The following is a 14358-nucleotide window of genomic DNA, read 5'->3' as shown; positions in this document are numbered from 1 at the left end:
TCTGCAATGTTTCAGGCCTTTTAAAAGTTAGGCTGGTAGTTTTTTATTTTCCTTTATCCCTACTGAAAAATGTGGGGAACGTCCAGGAAGTATCGGGGCATGGGAAAGGTATGTCTTTTCTTCACAGTTACAACAGTTTTTAATAATAATTATCTTTTTCTTGGTTTCTTTGTTCTATTTTGAGTTGTATGGTTTTTCTATAATTTGGACACATCTTTTTAAGATCTCGTAAAATGCATGACCTAATTGATTGTACTTGTTAGGGAAGCTTACTTCTGACCTCCTTCGCCTTCCCCCTAGTAGCTAGATAAAAACAGACAAAGATTACAAAAAGAACGAAGCTCTAAAATCATACATAAGAAAACACGAACAGTGACAATTTGCGCCATACAAAAATTTTAAAAAGACAAAAATCAGCATGTTAAAATTGACGTATAGACTTTTCAGTATACATTATAGAGTTGCACGCTTCATAAATTATTACGAACTGTTTCAGGAATCATCAAGTAAAGTTTTAAATCGTTAGGACCATAATTATAGAAAAACTTCGCTTTAAAGTCCGTCTATCCATCTTTTTTAGGGGACTTACTGAACAGACATACACACTCACTAACAAACGCACCTCCACCTACTAAATTTCTTTTAATTGTCTTTTTGAGAAAAAATATGAAAATATTTTTAAAAATCCCAATGGCAGGGTCAGCAAAACTGGGGGCCGACTTCCGCCCCAAAATAAAACTTTCTTTTTTTCCGCGGGGTTTTTGTTGCCTGGATCATTACTACTCCATAATTATGGTAATTAGTAAATGGCGCAATTTTGTGAGGGTTATGTTATATTTATCTGGGTTTTCTCACTAAATTATGTGTAACCAGGAATTGTGGATGCGCCCCTAGTATCTAGGTACTCTAACTTTTGAAAGATAGCCTAAAACCATCAAAAATAAAATAAAGAAAAAACATTTAAAGGCCACTAGAGGCCTCTAGGGGCGTAGCCGCTAGTTAAAATATAAAGAAATATCAAAAGTACAGAAAAAGTATAAAAAAAATATAAAAATATATAAAAACATAAAAAATTAAAATTAGAAAAAAAATAAAAAAATTCTGGGGAGGCAAAATTTTTATTTTTGGGGGTTGTGGGTGTCACACCCCCCAAGAAAATAGTTTAAAACCACCACAGGACCAATAGAAATATACCCTGAAGAGTAGAATCCAATCGGTTCAGTGGTTACCGAGATCTTAAGATTCAGACGGACGGACAGACATTATTCTACTTTGTATTATTAGCTTAAAACTACCACAGGACCAATAGAAATATACCCTGAAGAGTAGAATCCAATCGGTTGAGTGGTTACCGAGATCTTAAGCTTCAGACGGGCGGACAGACATTATTCTACTTTGTATTACAGATATACGGATACTACTTAAATGTATATAACAGTTAGGGAGTTGAATCCATTTTTATAGAAGCAGAAATATAATCTATGATTATGGTTTGGACCCTCTAAAACTGTAATCTACCCTTCCACTTTCCCCTCTCTTGGTGAAGATATCTTCAACGCCGATACGATTTTTGAAATATAAGATTCCACTTTTGTCTCTCTTGTTGAAGATATCTTCACCAAGAGAGGCAAAAGTGGAATCTTAAATTTCAAAAATCGTATCAGCGTTGAAGATATCTTCACCAAGAGAGGGGAAAGTGGAATATTACATTTCCAAAATCGTATCGGCGTTGAAGATATCTTCACCAAGAGAAGGGAAAGTAGAATCTTACATTTCAAAAATCGTATCGGCGTTGAAGATATCTTCACCAAGAGAGGGGAAAGTGGAAAGGTAGATTACAGTTTTAGAGGGTCCAAACCATAATCATAGATTATATTTCTGCTTCTATAAAAATGGATTCAACTCCCTAACTGTATAAGCTTCGCTTTTGATAAGCGGTCTTTTAAAAACACATATTTGTTATTTGCACATCTTGAGTTGAAATACTTTGTAGAAAGGTTGATAATATAAGGTGTCACGCGCCCAGGAAGGGAGGAGTCAGTGGAATATATATCATTCTGATACCCAAAGTTTTATATTTATGTCATGGCTTATAAACTTTGGGTACTTTTACAGAATTTAATTGTTAAGTTCCAAACTAGTATTGTCCAAACTGTTCAACCAATGATTTTAATCTACAGAAGTGGTAATTTTGTTTAATATCACTGGGAATGTACACTAATTTGAAGTCCATTGTCTTGTCCCTTAAGATCCCTGCATGTTCCCAACACTATTCAAATTAGTGATACAATTTCTATATATGTGTGTTACAATGATAAAAGAAAAGATAATTTAACAGAAAAAAAACAAGAAAGTTTTGACTCAAAACAGAAACAGGCTTGCAAAGATTTTTTAGAACAACAAGAATCAAAACATCCATAAAAGTGAGGTTTAACATATTAGAGTGACAATCGTTCTTAAATTTATTCGCTGCCTAATCTTTTAGGAATCACAATCTAAATTATAAACTACATTACAGATTGTACCTAACCGTTTCAGGAATCATGAAGTTTAAAGTTGATATGATATTTCTAACATGCCTAAATTAAAGATCAGATCTAGACCTTAGCGATGCATATTCTATTAGAATTAATTGGAAATTCTAATATTTTTTTAGGTTAGGTTAGGCTTGGCTAGCTCCTATAAAGGCGCAGCACTCAGGCTTTCAAAAGGATTAGGTTGGTGACATTAAGTTATTTATGTCCAGTGTAGGTTAAACACCATTGAAACCCATTGAGATATCATCAATGAATAATAATTTTTCAGGAAAAAAATTATATCTATACCAAATATTGAAATAAAGTAAAAATAAACCATTGACTTTATAAGACGCTTTTTACATATCCATATATCATATTGATCTAGACACATTTTTTCCTCAAGATTTGACACAAAAGATTAAAAGAAGATAAAAAAAGCTCCCACAAACTAACAAAAAACCTTTTAAATCTGAATATTAACATATTAAAAAATATATTTTTAATTAGTATGACTTTTTATACTGTAATTAATACATACATTATCCCTAAAAATATAACAAATTATTGTAATATCGCACAAACGGGAACGGACAATTTTGCATGCAAATTAAAACAAAAATCATATTAATAGTACTTTTTAGTCCGAGCCTTCGGCTTCTAGAAGCTAATAAAGCTGGCTTTTTTCATTTTAATATCCGCAGAAAGCTGTCAATGATACAATGCGATAAATATAACTATTCCAGCATGATCAATATTACAAAAATATGATAAATAATTACATATTAAAGGCCTTTCTTTGCTTTTTTGCTTTTGAACCTTCGACAAAAAACGTGTACCGGAAAAGATCTAATATAAATCCTGCAACAAATGCGTGACAACGTATACACACCCTGAAAGTCAAAGTAGAATCTGATTCATTGAATGAAAGGATGTATAACACAATGCAAAGTATTTCAAACATGTGTTTTTTATGCTTAGACATAAAGAATTTATATATATAAAGGATGGGTACGTCCAAAAGAAGCGAATCTTTTTTAAGAATTAAGAGTCAAGCATCATAGCATGTTAGAAATATATTGATATCAACAAATTGAAAAAATTATTAAATATGGGGGCTAAAAATAGGAAGTTGTTTACAAATAATAATTTGTAAACAGATTAATATTCAATCAATGACGTAAACCTTCTATATCTTAATGACACTACCCCTGCGGGACTCTTATAATCTACATCTAGCCCAGCCTAACTCTCAAAAAGCATTAAAAAGATTGTTGTCCATATATGCGCTAAACTGTAAACCAAAAAGAAGGTAAGAATTTCAAAAATTAAAAAAAATTAAGCAAAGCGAAGGTTCCCGTATATAACTGACTGTCAGATTGACACATCAATTCATTGTAGAGTAGCTACGCTCCAACTAGCCGTATGCCTTGTGTCCAAATAGGGAGGAAGTAAAAAGAGAAAGAAGAGAAAAAGAGGGGGAGGGAGGGGAGATCTTAAAGTATATAATAAAAGTAAATAGAATATGATAACCTTATCTAATGAGGCATGTGTGTGTGTGTGTGTGTGTGTGTGTGTGTGTGTGTGTGTGTGTATGTGCTGTATGGCTAGGCATGATTGGGCTCTTTAATGCAAAATGGTTCAGTCAAATGGATGAGCAGCTCTAAATATTTTCTGCAAAAAATCCGCCATTTTTAAGATTCAAAAAATGGCGCGAAAATAATCATTTTTGGCGCCAAATGAAAATAAAAGCAAGATAGCGGCGTATTATTTTTTTAATAGTGTCATATATTAATCCCTGGTTTTGATATAAAAAAAATGCTCGGTGAAAGGATTTGTTAAAATGTTGCGTTCGTGTCTTGGTCACACCCAGTCATATGCGCTCATACACACACACACACGCACGCGCGCCTATAGGATTTGATAAATCATTGATAAAACAAATATAGGTTTTAAAAATCTTAACAAGAAATTTCAGACATTTATATTTAATAGCAGCTGAGAAATGCACGACCTATTTTTGCCATACTACATAAAAAAAACATCTAAAATAATTTGTTATTATTATAAAAATCTATTAAATTAATTGTCTTTGAAATCATCTAAGTCCACCATGCATAGATTAATCCCATTTTAACCAGGGTGGGAGGGCACATTGGGCTCTAAATTAAACTGGTCCCCAAAGTTATATTATTCGTTGGCTGAAAAAAACATTAGGTTGGTTTTTATTGCGGTGTCCAAACTATTCCATCAACAGAATGGGTCATTTTGTAGCCAAAAACCTGCTTAAAACCATAGGCCTTTTAAAATATTTGAATAAAAAGATATTTTTTATGGTTCAGGTCCCTTATTTCTGTTTAATCTTAAAGAATGGTGCATGTTTAATTTTTTATGCACTGCGGCGAATAAAAATATGCACAGCATACATCCACAATTTTTCTTCACAGAATTAATTGTTTGAATTAAAGATTTTGGTAATAATCTTTTTGTTTGTTTGTACGTAGGATCTTACTAACTACTCCACAGATTGTAGTTTTCAAATTGGGGAATCTTCCTTTGATGGTTCAATGCCATTTTTCTGCACATACTCTTCCCTAGATGCTAGGGGCGCATCCGACTGTCAAATATTACAATCCATAAGCTTGGTAGCTATGGATGTTATAATAAATGTAAAAGTATAGATATATAAAGGTGATGATCTTTTTCGTCTGCTAGCAAATTGCTTTCTGCTCTTTTGTAGATATGTGAATATTTCAGACGCTTTTGGCTGTTTTCAAAGACTCAATTGAAAGTCGGCAAAGGTTTTCCACCTACCTCGTAAACATTCATTATCATCAATCATTCTTTCATTTTTTTAAATTTCTTGAATGTTAAAAAAGATCAATTAAGACTTAATAAAAGTACCAACAATTTTTAAGCTAACAAATAATTTTTGTAAAAATTTAGGTTCTAGTATAATCTACAGTGCCATGTGCCCTACCTCCCAGCAAAATGTGTTTAACTGGTACCCAAAGTTTTACATCTAAGTTATCTTATTCGTTGGTTAAATAACTTTGGGTACTAAAATTGAATTTTGATTGGCTAATTCCAAACTAGAAATGTCTTTAGAAATCTTTAGAATGGGTAATTTGGTTTATGATTATTAAAAATGTATGTATATTAATTTCCCGTCACTACTATGGTAATTAGATGATGGAGCATAACATTATGACAAGAGAAAAATTGTCGTCAATTTATGTTGCTATTTATTTCCCCTGTCATTTATTGGTAAGTTTGTACATCCAGTAGGAGAGAGGGCGAGGGGATGGAATGTGGAATCGTTATTTTAGCCCGCTGCGTGTTTTTCACTTTATTAAAGAACATAAAATTCTGGTGTAAGATCCAAGTAACAATATATCCATTAATGATAAAATAGATACATAGAGCAACATCGTAAATATTATTTATTTGAATAAATAATTTTACTCTGTGTAAAACTGATAGTAGAAATAGTAAATACGGCGTTTACTAGTTCGATTATTGGATAGTAAAGTATTTTTTTGAGCATTTAAAACAGCAAAAAAAACTGCTAGTAAGTATCAAAGCTAATAAATAATTCGATGCCCGTCTGTATGTGTAAAAAAAAATAAGGAAAACTTAATTTTCTCAATTCCTAATTAAGATAGACAGCTGATTTTTATTTGAAGATTCTCTATATTAATCTTAAAATTTGGCTGTCGGTCATAGTATACAAAAAGAACTTAAACATGTGTTTTTGTTAAATTAAAAGAATCGGCTAATTTAACCCACTTACCCCTGTCAGAAATTATGCATTAATAATCTTATTTTCTTCATTACGAGTTTTATATCAAAATAAAAATATTTCATTATGTTCAACCAATTATGCCCTAAAGTCAGATTATTTATGAAATGTATATTGATTAAGCCCAATTAAAAAGGGAGTTGTTTCAACAACATAACACAAAACCTAACATAATGCAAAAAAAAACTGTCTATGATACGGTGCGATTAATAACTATTATTTAAAAAATAAATATATGTTTGGAAAATGCCAATAATTCAACCAATTATGTATAGCATCACACATCCTTTACAAATCATCTTAATATTTTTTTCACGTTTAATTTTCCTATAAACCATTTCGATATTGACTGAACACCTATGTTTAACTATCAAACATAACATGGACTAGATAAAAACTACAACAATTTGATCATCTAATGCCGTCAGGGATCTAAAGGAATAAGACAATAGCCGATAAATTGGTGTGCATCCCCAATGATGTTAAAAAAATACCCATTCTGTAGAATAAAATTAGTGGTTGAAACGTTATGGCACCATCTCGGTAACCATTGGACCAATTACGCATTGATTTTTGGTGAATATCCCAATTAAAATATAAATTATGGTTTTAGACTATTTTATTCATTGTAAGCTTCCCCCATATAATTTCTTCGAGTGTCATACTCCTCCTTTTTAATATTCTGGAAAAAAATAAAGTAATTCTTTTATTGTACTATCCCTGTATCTCCGGGGATTGCAAAATTTTTTTGCATAGTTAAGATCTCGCAAACATAATTTAAATGCTTTGATCTTGTTTATGAAATAGTAATGGTTTCGCATCTAGCATCTAGAAGTGAAGCGTAGAAAAATAGCCAAACACTAATTGAAGACTTGAATCTGATATACAAACTAGTATAAAACCATCCTAGGACCTATGTGAAGCTTCCCTAAATTGGAAAACCAAATCGGATCATTAGTTATAGAAATCCAAAGCTAAAAACATACTATAACTTAAACTTGGCAAATAAGTTGAAAATATAATTCATGCAATTGGCAAAAAGGTTTAGTCTATTTTTAATTATATTTGTTTTTGTCCGTTTGTCCATTCATGATTTTTTGTGCTTCGCTACTTATGGATGTTGCCATCTTTATTAAGATATACGAGTTATGTGATTTGAAAGATCGATAAATACATAATATTTTTAAGACGAGAACATTACACCAAAAAAATATTTTTTACTTCAATTTTTTAGCTTATCATAACACTTTAATTTTTTTTTGCATGTATCATATCTTCATTGAAAGCAATTTTAGCACTCTTTTGCCTACTAAAATGCAAAAAAAGCATTATATTCGTGTCTGTGGGGATCATAAAAAATCGAGGCAATTAGTTTTTCTTTTGGTGCATTATCAATATCCTTAGATATTAAACGATATGATAAATATGTTCTTAATTGTTGATAGCTATATCTGCAATGGATAATTGTAGATTATTTGGATATATTGACAGGTGGAAAACTTGTCGTCAAATTAATTTGCTAATATGGACCTCATTTATTGGCCAGTTCGTTTATCTAGTAGTAGGGGAGATAATGGGGTGGTAAAAAAGGTGGACAGGGGTATCGTTATTTTAGCCAGCTGCGAGTAACACTTTATAAAAGTACATGAAAATCTGGTGCAACATCCAAGTAATAATATATCGATTGTTCTTAATTGTTGTATTGCTGTATTTGCCTAGTTTTAGAAATTCATCATAGTTATTTCTCGCATTATAAAGTATTATAAACGGTTTTCCGCGGATATAGAATGTACTATTATAAGATTAACACTAGCTTTTTTAACCCCGATGTGCCAAAAGCACCGGCTAAAAAAACTGGTTTTAATCTTATGATTGTACATTTTTATATTCGTAGAAAGCTGGATATAATACAATGCTAGACATAGTTTTTTCGTATCGATGAGAACCGGTTCCTATCCACCGGATTCGAATGAATACGAGAAAATCATTTTAACATAATACCAGGGATCTTAAGGGATAAGACAATGTATGATAATCAAAATTACACCTTATATATATTGAAATAATTGGTTGTTTGGACACCACTAGTTTAGAAACAACCAATTAAAATTGAATAATTCTACCAAACACTTTTGAGCTAACAAATAAGATTACGCGGTTATAAAATTTTGGGTACCAGTGTAATTAACAGTCCAATGTCCCCTCCCTCCCTACATAATACGGACCCACCCACTAAATCTTTCTAACTTTCTCTCCCCTTTCTCCTATTTCTCTCTTTTTCTCCTTATTTTCATCTTTAATTTCTCCTTTTGGCCAAAAGGTTGGAAAGAGGGGCAAAATGCAAATGATTTTTTGTTGGATAAAACCCACTGAGAATAAGATATTCTTTATCTATTTAATGCCAAAATAGCAAAGATTCTGTCCAGGACCTGCAGGATCGTACCTGGAACCTAGAATTGACTTAAACATCTATATTTAGGATGTATAAAGGATGTAGAATATTTTAGTATTTAGGAAACATAAAATGCTTTGTCTAAGTCAAAACAAAATTTGCTTTTTGCCTAAATGACCCTGCCAGGTTGGCTGGCATCCTATGCTCGCCAGGATGGAGATATTCAAAAAAATTTTAACTCTCAGTTATGTGTCATACCCATATTTAAAAAGTCACTTAGTTAAAGCCCTCTATCTTTCACACACAGAAAATAAGATAAAAAAACATGTATTTATTTGAATGATGTAAATGTTTCTTAATGGAGTATTTTTCCTGTGATGGAAATAATCTAGATTCATTATGTGGAATTTTTACTTATGGTATTTATCCATGAATATTGGTAATGCAAATGATTTGGACTATTTATGGGGTCTCAAATTTAGTGGCCCCATGTTTTCTAACAGCTAGGAAACTGAAAATTTTTCTCTTTTCATGTAAGATTGCTGATCTTTTGATAATATAATCTTTAAAAATATATAATTTATAAATCATCCAAGGACTAAATTAAATTTAAAATATTGTTTAATAAAAATATAATATAATTGGAGGGTTATGTGATTATTTAAAACTATGTCTGTCTGTCTATTTGTACTAAAAGATCTCTCTATCTCTTACCGCTCAAATTTATATAGCTTTCCCTTACAGCGAAGCCTCTCATAGGTCACGGGAAGGCTCTTAACTATTTAACCCACCCACCCCCCCCCCCATAAAAAAAATAAAAGCTCTTTTTAATTAAAAAATTTACCTCTTCCTCCCCCTACTAAAAATAGTAATCATATGTTATCATTTTTAAGATAAGATAGGTATTTTCATCCTCCAAACTTATATTCTGTTAATATGGAAAAATATAATATGCACATATACACATTGAATTCGGATATGCATTAATAAGAACAAAATTCTATAATAGTTTTTTTGTCGCATCGTTTTATTGACAGCTTTAAGCGAATATAAAAATGAAAAATTAAAAGATTTAAACCAGCTTTGCTAGCCCCGAGTGGCCGAAGGCCCAGGCTATTTTTATTTCCTTGGAAAATTGTATGCAACACGATGATATGCATGATTAATAGTCCGCTGGATTAGAACTATACTGAAAAATAATATATATAGCATCGTATTACGGACAATTTTCTACGAATATAAAAAGAAAGCTGTCTATAATACGATGCGATAAATAACTATTCTTTCAATTGCATATCTCAATCCATAGATATACATTTAGCTAATATGAAGTAAACTTAAGGCTAGAACGTATATTTTTTTTAAATCTATAACTTTTTTACCTAGAAATGAAAAGAAGTTTCACCCCTACCCACATGAGCTTGTAAAGTTAAGGTAAAATAACCTAGAGTTTCTAGTCATTTGTGAGATCTTTTGCTTCAGACAATTAGATATCATTATTTTATTTAAAGTTATTTTATAAAATACATTTTTGTTGTCACTTGTTTTTTTAGGATGGTTAGACGAAAAGCATTAAATTTTGAGTAAAATATTTAGGAGGGTTTTAAAAAAAAAATTTGAAAACTATTTTGAGTTAGTAAAATAACCCCCATTATCCCACCCATCAATAATTTGGAGCAATTTCCTAAACAAGCCTAAGTTTTGAATATGTAAATTGAAATCATATGTACAAAATTATCTATTGGAGAGAGAGAGAGAGAGAGAGAGGGAGAGAGAGAGAGAGATAGAGATAGAGAAAGAGAGAGAAAGAAAGAAATAGAAGGGAGTTCCAAATGACCCAAAACCTTAAATGGTTCTACCAATTATCTGCCAATACTCAATCTATGTTTAGGAATATTAAAACTTATTTTCAGGGATCTAAAGGGATATGAAATGGCCGATAAATTAATGTAAATCCCCAATGATGATACACAAATTACCCCTTCTGTATCGTAAAAATTAGTGGTTGAAACGTTTGAATACTCAACTTAATAAGCCATTCAATAAGAAAAGGTTATTATAAAACTTTGTGGACTTGTGTTATAACAGTCCATTGTCTCCTCTCTAACTCTGCATATTTTGTTCTTCGTGTAAAATTCAGTGCTATTGTTAAGTCAACATCGAATGTCTCTAAAAAGGGTGTTACTAGTAGTAATGGTTTTATAAGTATTGGACATAATGCTGAAGTAACAAGAGGTATAACCCGCGACCGTGGCTTAACACGTAACGCATCCGACACTGCGTCATAACTTAAGACGTTAAAAATGGTTTATACTACTGCTATGTCATAAATAGTTAGAATAAGGGGGAATACCTTGGATCATAAACAGACACAACTTATTACCGTGCACAGTTAGGACTTCCTAGACAAAGGTCGTGCAATCAAATATGAAATAGAACAAATAAAAGAAATAGTAAACACCTAAACACTATCATCAAAGGAATCTAATGTTATTAAGGGGGGGGGGTCATCTTTAGTAATATTTCTTATCCTTGTTTGCATAAAACAAACTCGGAACTTATTAAAAAATAAACATTTGTTCAAAAGTTCTAAATATGCAAATGTAAAAAAAATGTTCACTAATGACCAGGCCTGTCAATTTTTTCCCATAGAAAATTCTGTGGATAAATTATGAAGTCTAAAATGATGGAGTTTAGTTTATGAATGGTCCTAGAATGTCGCCCTGGGGGACACCGTAAAATCTGCCCCCCCCCCCCCCCACCCCCAACTACTAGCTTTAACATCTATATGAGAAAATACACGAAGGTTTTTCTTGAGAAGGAGAAGAAAATATATGACTAAATTGTTGTTGTTTTAAAATTTATTTCAATGAAACAAATTAAACACATTTAATATTTGGTATAATTATCATGTTATGATAATAAAGTCTATTTGCTCCTTAAGATCTCCACGACTAGTATAAAGCAGTAAGGTTTTTGCTGACCGAAGTATCAATTTAAATAGTTTTAGGATCATTTTTTGCCCACTTTTGAATTTTTTTGGTGAAAGCGCCTAGATGCTAGGGGCGCAGCTGGCAGTAAGTAGATACACCACTGGGAAGTGTTATAGGTTTTAATATGGCCATTTGCTACTTGTAGATGTTGTCATCCTTGTATGATATTTCTAGTGGCTGTGTCCCTAGAATCTAGAGGATCTTTAAGAGCAAAAAAAAGAGTCCAAACCCATAAGACTTTAGTTTACAAGTAAAGTGAAGCTCCCCTGTTAAGGAGAACTCAATCGGTTAAAAAGTAATCAAAATCTTAAGCTACAAACTACTTAAATTAAACTTTATCAGTAAAAATGGCTCCATAAATCTTTGGCTTTTGTATTTAATGACATGTATGATTTTAGTAAATGTCTATGGGTAAAAGACAGACAAGTCAAAATGCAGGATATGCCATTGTCCTAGTTCTATCTATCCATCTATTTTTTATCCGTAAATCTAAATCATAACTTTGGGATATAAAAAAAAAAGAGGGAGAGGACATTGTTATCCTATGCGTTTAACCCCTGTTTATGAATTAGCGGCTACGCCCCTAGAGGCCTCTCGGGTCACTTGAGGTGGTGTGATGTTGAAATCGACCTTCCCAGGATTTATGAAAGGAAAACCATATCAGTTCAGCGGTTAGCGAGATCCTTCGATACAGACACACACACACTAGGATCCTGTTACTTTATTATAAGGATTAACTTAAAATGAAATTAAAAACCATTTTTAAAATGAATGAAATCATCTTAAATGACAGGTGTCCTATTTTTCTTTTAAGGATTTTAGGTGTTTCTTTAAAGCGGCTAAAATTTACTTAATAATATAGGTTGAAATTATTGGTTGAAAAGTTTCGACAACTAACCAAAATATAATCAATGTTTTTAGGCAAACTATTGAGATAATGTGTTTATAAATCTTTGAGTATCAGTATTTACAGTCATATATCCTCGCCATCTCAGCTTTTTAAAAGCGAAGCTTTTCTAGAATTAGAGTCGGTCTGTCCGTACGTCCGTAACGGATGGCTTTTTCCGTTATTTTAGGCATGTTAGAATTGTCCTATCGATTTCAAATTTTACATGGTGATTCCTTTAGTAGTTAGGTACGATTTAGAAAGCGTAGCAACTCTATAATCATTGCCAAAATGTCCGTACGTCCATTTTAAACATGTTGCATTTTTTACTTTTTTAACAACAAATTTTTATGTGATCTAATCATCGGATTGATCTGATTTTTGGTATATTGATTCCTGAGACAACAAAGTATAATGTAATAAGCGAAGCAACTCTATAATCAAGTCCTAAAAATGTAAGTATGTCCATAAAAATTATCCTGTATCAAGCAGTTTTTCAACAAATTTACTTACAATTTTGCTTTGACTCTTATAAATTTATATTATGATAATTAAATTCTAACACTATACAAGTGTTAATGTCCGTTTGTCCTACCGTTTCAGTGCTTCGCTTTTATGGATGTTGTCATCCTTGTTTCAATACTTTTAACCCCATGCATCTGACATAGCAAAACTTGACACTAGATTATGATCTAGACTAACTTAAATTTTAGGCCTAAACGTACGATAACCTTTTCTTTGAGAGATTTGTCTGTTTGACGACAGACGGCTTAGTAGCTACAATGGATATATTATTATTACCAGATTATCATGTATTCTGAGAAAGTAAAACTTACAGCGGTCTAAAATAATAATTACCCCCTTCATCACCATTTACCACATTCCCTCTAACTAGCGGCTACACCCTCTAAACCTCTAGGGGCACTTAAGTTAGGAGGAGGAAAAGTCGACCTCATCCCATTTTAAATTTAAGTTTTAAAAGAGTAAAAAAAATATATTTTTTTTTTTTTTGGGGGGGGGGGGATTGAAAACACCCTCCTAAAAAATAGTTAAAAACCTTCCCAGGACCTATAAGTTGCTTCACTGTAAATGGTAACAATATCGGTTCAGCGGTTAGTGAGATCCTTCGGGACAGACAAAAAATGCTTACTACTTTATATAGTAGGAAAATCATATGCTATTTGTCCATCTGCTTTGACTTAGGCCAAGTGTATTTAACATTCGTTTTCTTATTAATTGAAGAAATAATGAATATTTCCGAAATTAGTGCAATAATAAAATTTTCTCGTATTCATTCGAATCCGGTGGATAGGAACCGGTTCTCGTCCATACGAAAAAACTATGTTTAGCATCGTATTATATCCAGCTTTCTACAAATATAGAAATGTTCAATCATAAGATTAAAACCAGTTTTTTTAGCCCCGAGGTGCTGAAATTGTAAATTCTATATCCGCGGAAAGCCGTTTATAAATACGATGCGAGCGAGAAATAACTATTATTAATTTTATTATTTAATAAATCATTTAGTGTCTTAAAAATTTTGGGTACATTTGTTTGTTTGGTTCGAACCAAACTCATAGTTTTAATTTACAGAAGGGGTTTATCATCAATGGGAATGTACACCAATTTATCGTTTAATAGAAGTTTCTAAGTTAAATAAAACAGAAATATCAATAAATACAGCTGTTTTTTTAATCCTTAGATTAAAGAAGATTTTCTTGTTTTGTAGATTTCTTTTACATTTTTTTATAATCTTTTCATTAGAGAGG

This window comes from Acartia tonsa, chromosome 12 (genome assembly GCF_053477335.1).
Source record: "Acartia tonsa isolate MP-2025a chromosome 12, ASM5347733v1, whole genome shotgun sequence".
Taxonomy (NCBI): Eukaryota; Metazoa; Arthropoda; class Copepoda; order Calanoida; family Acartiidae; genus Acartia; species Acartia tonsa.
Note: the sequence above shows the minus strand (reverse complement) of the source record.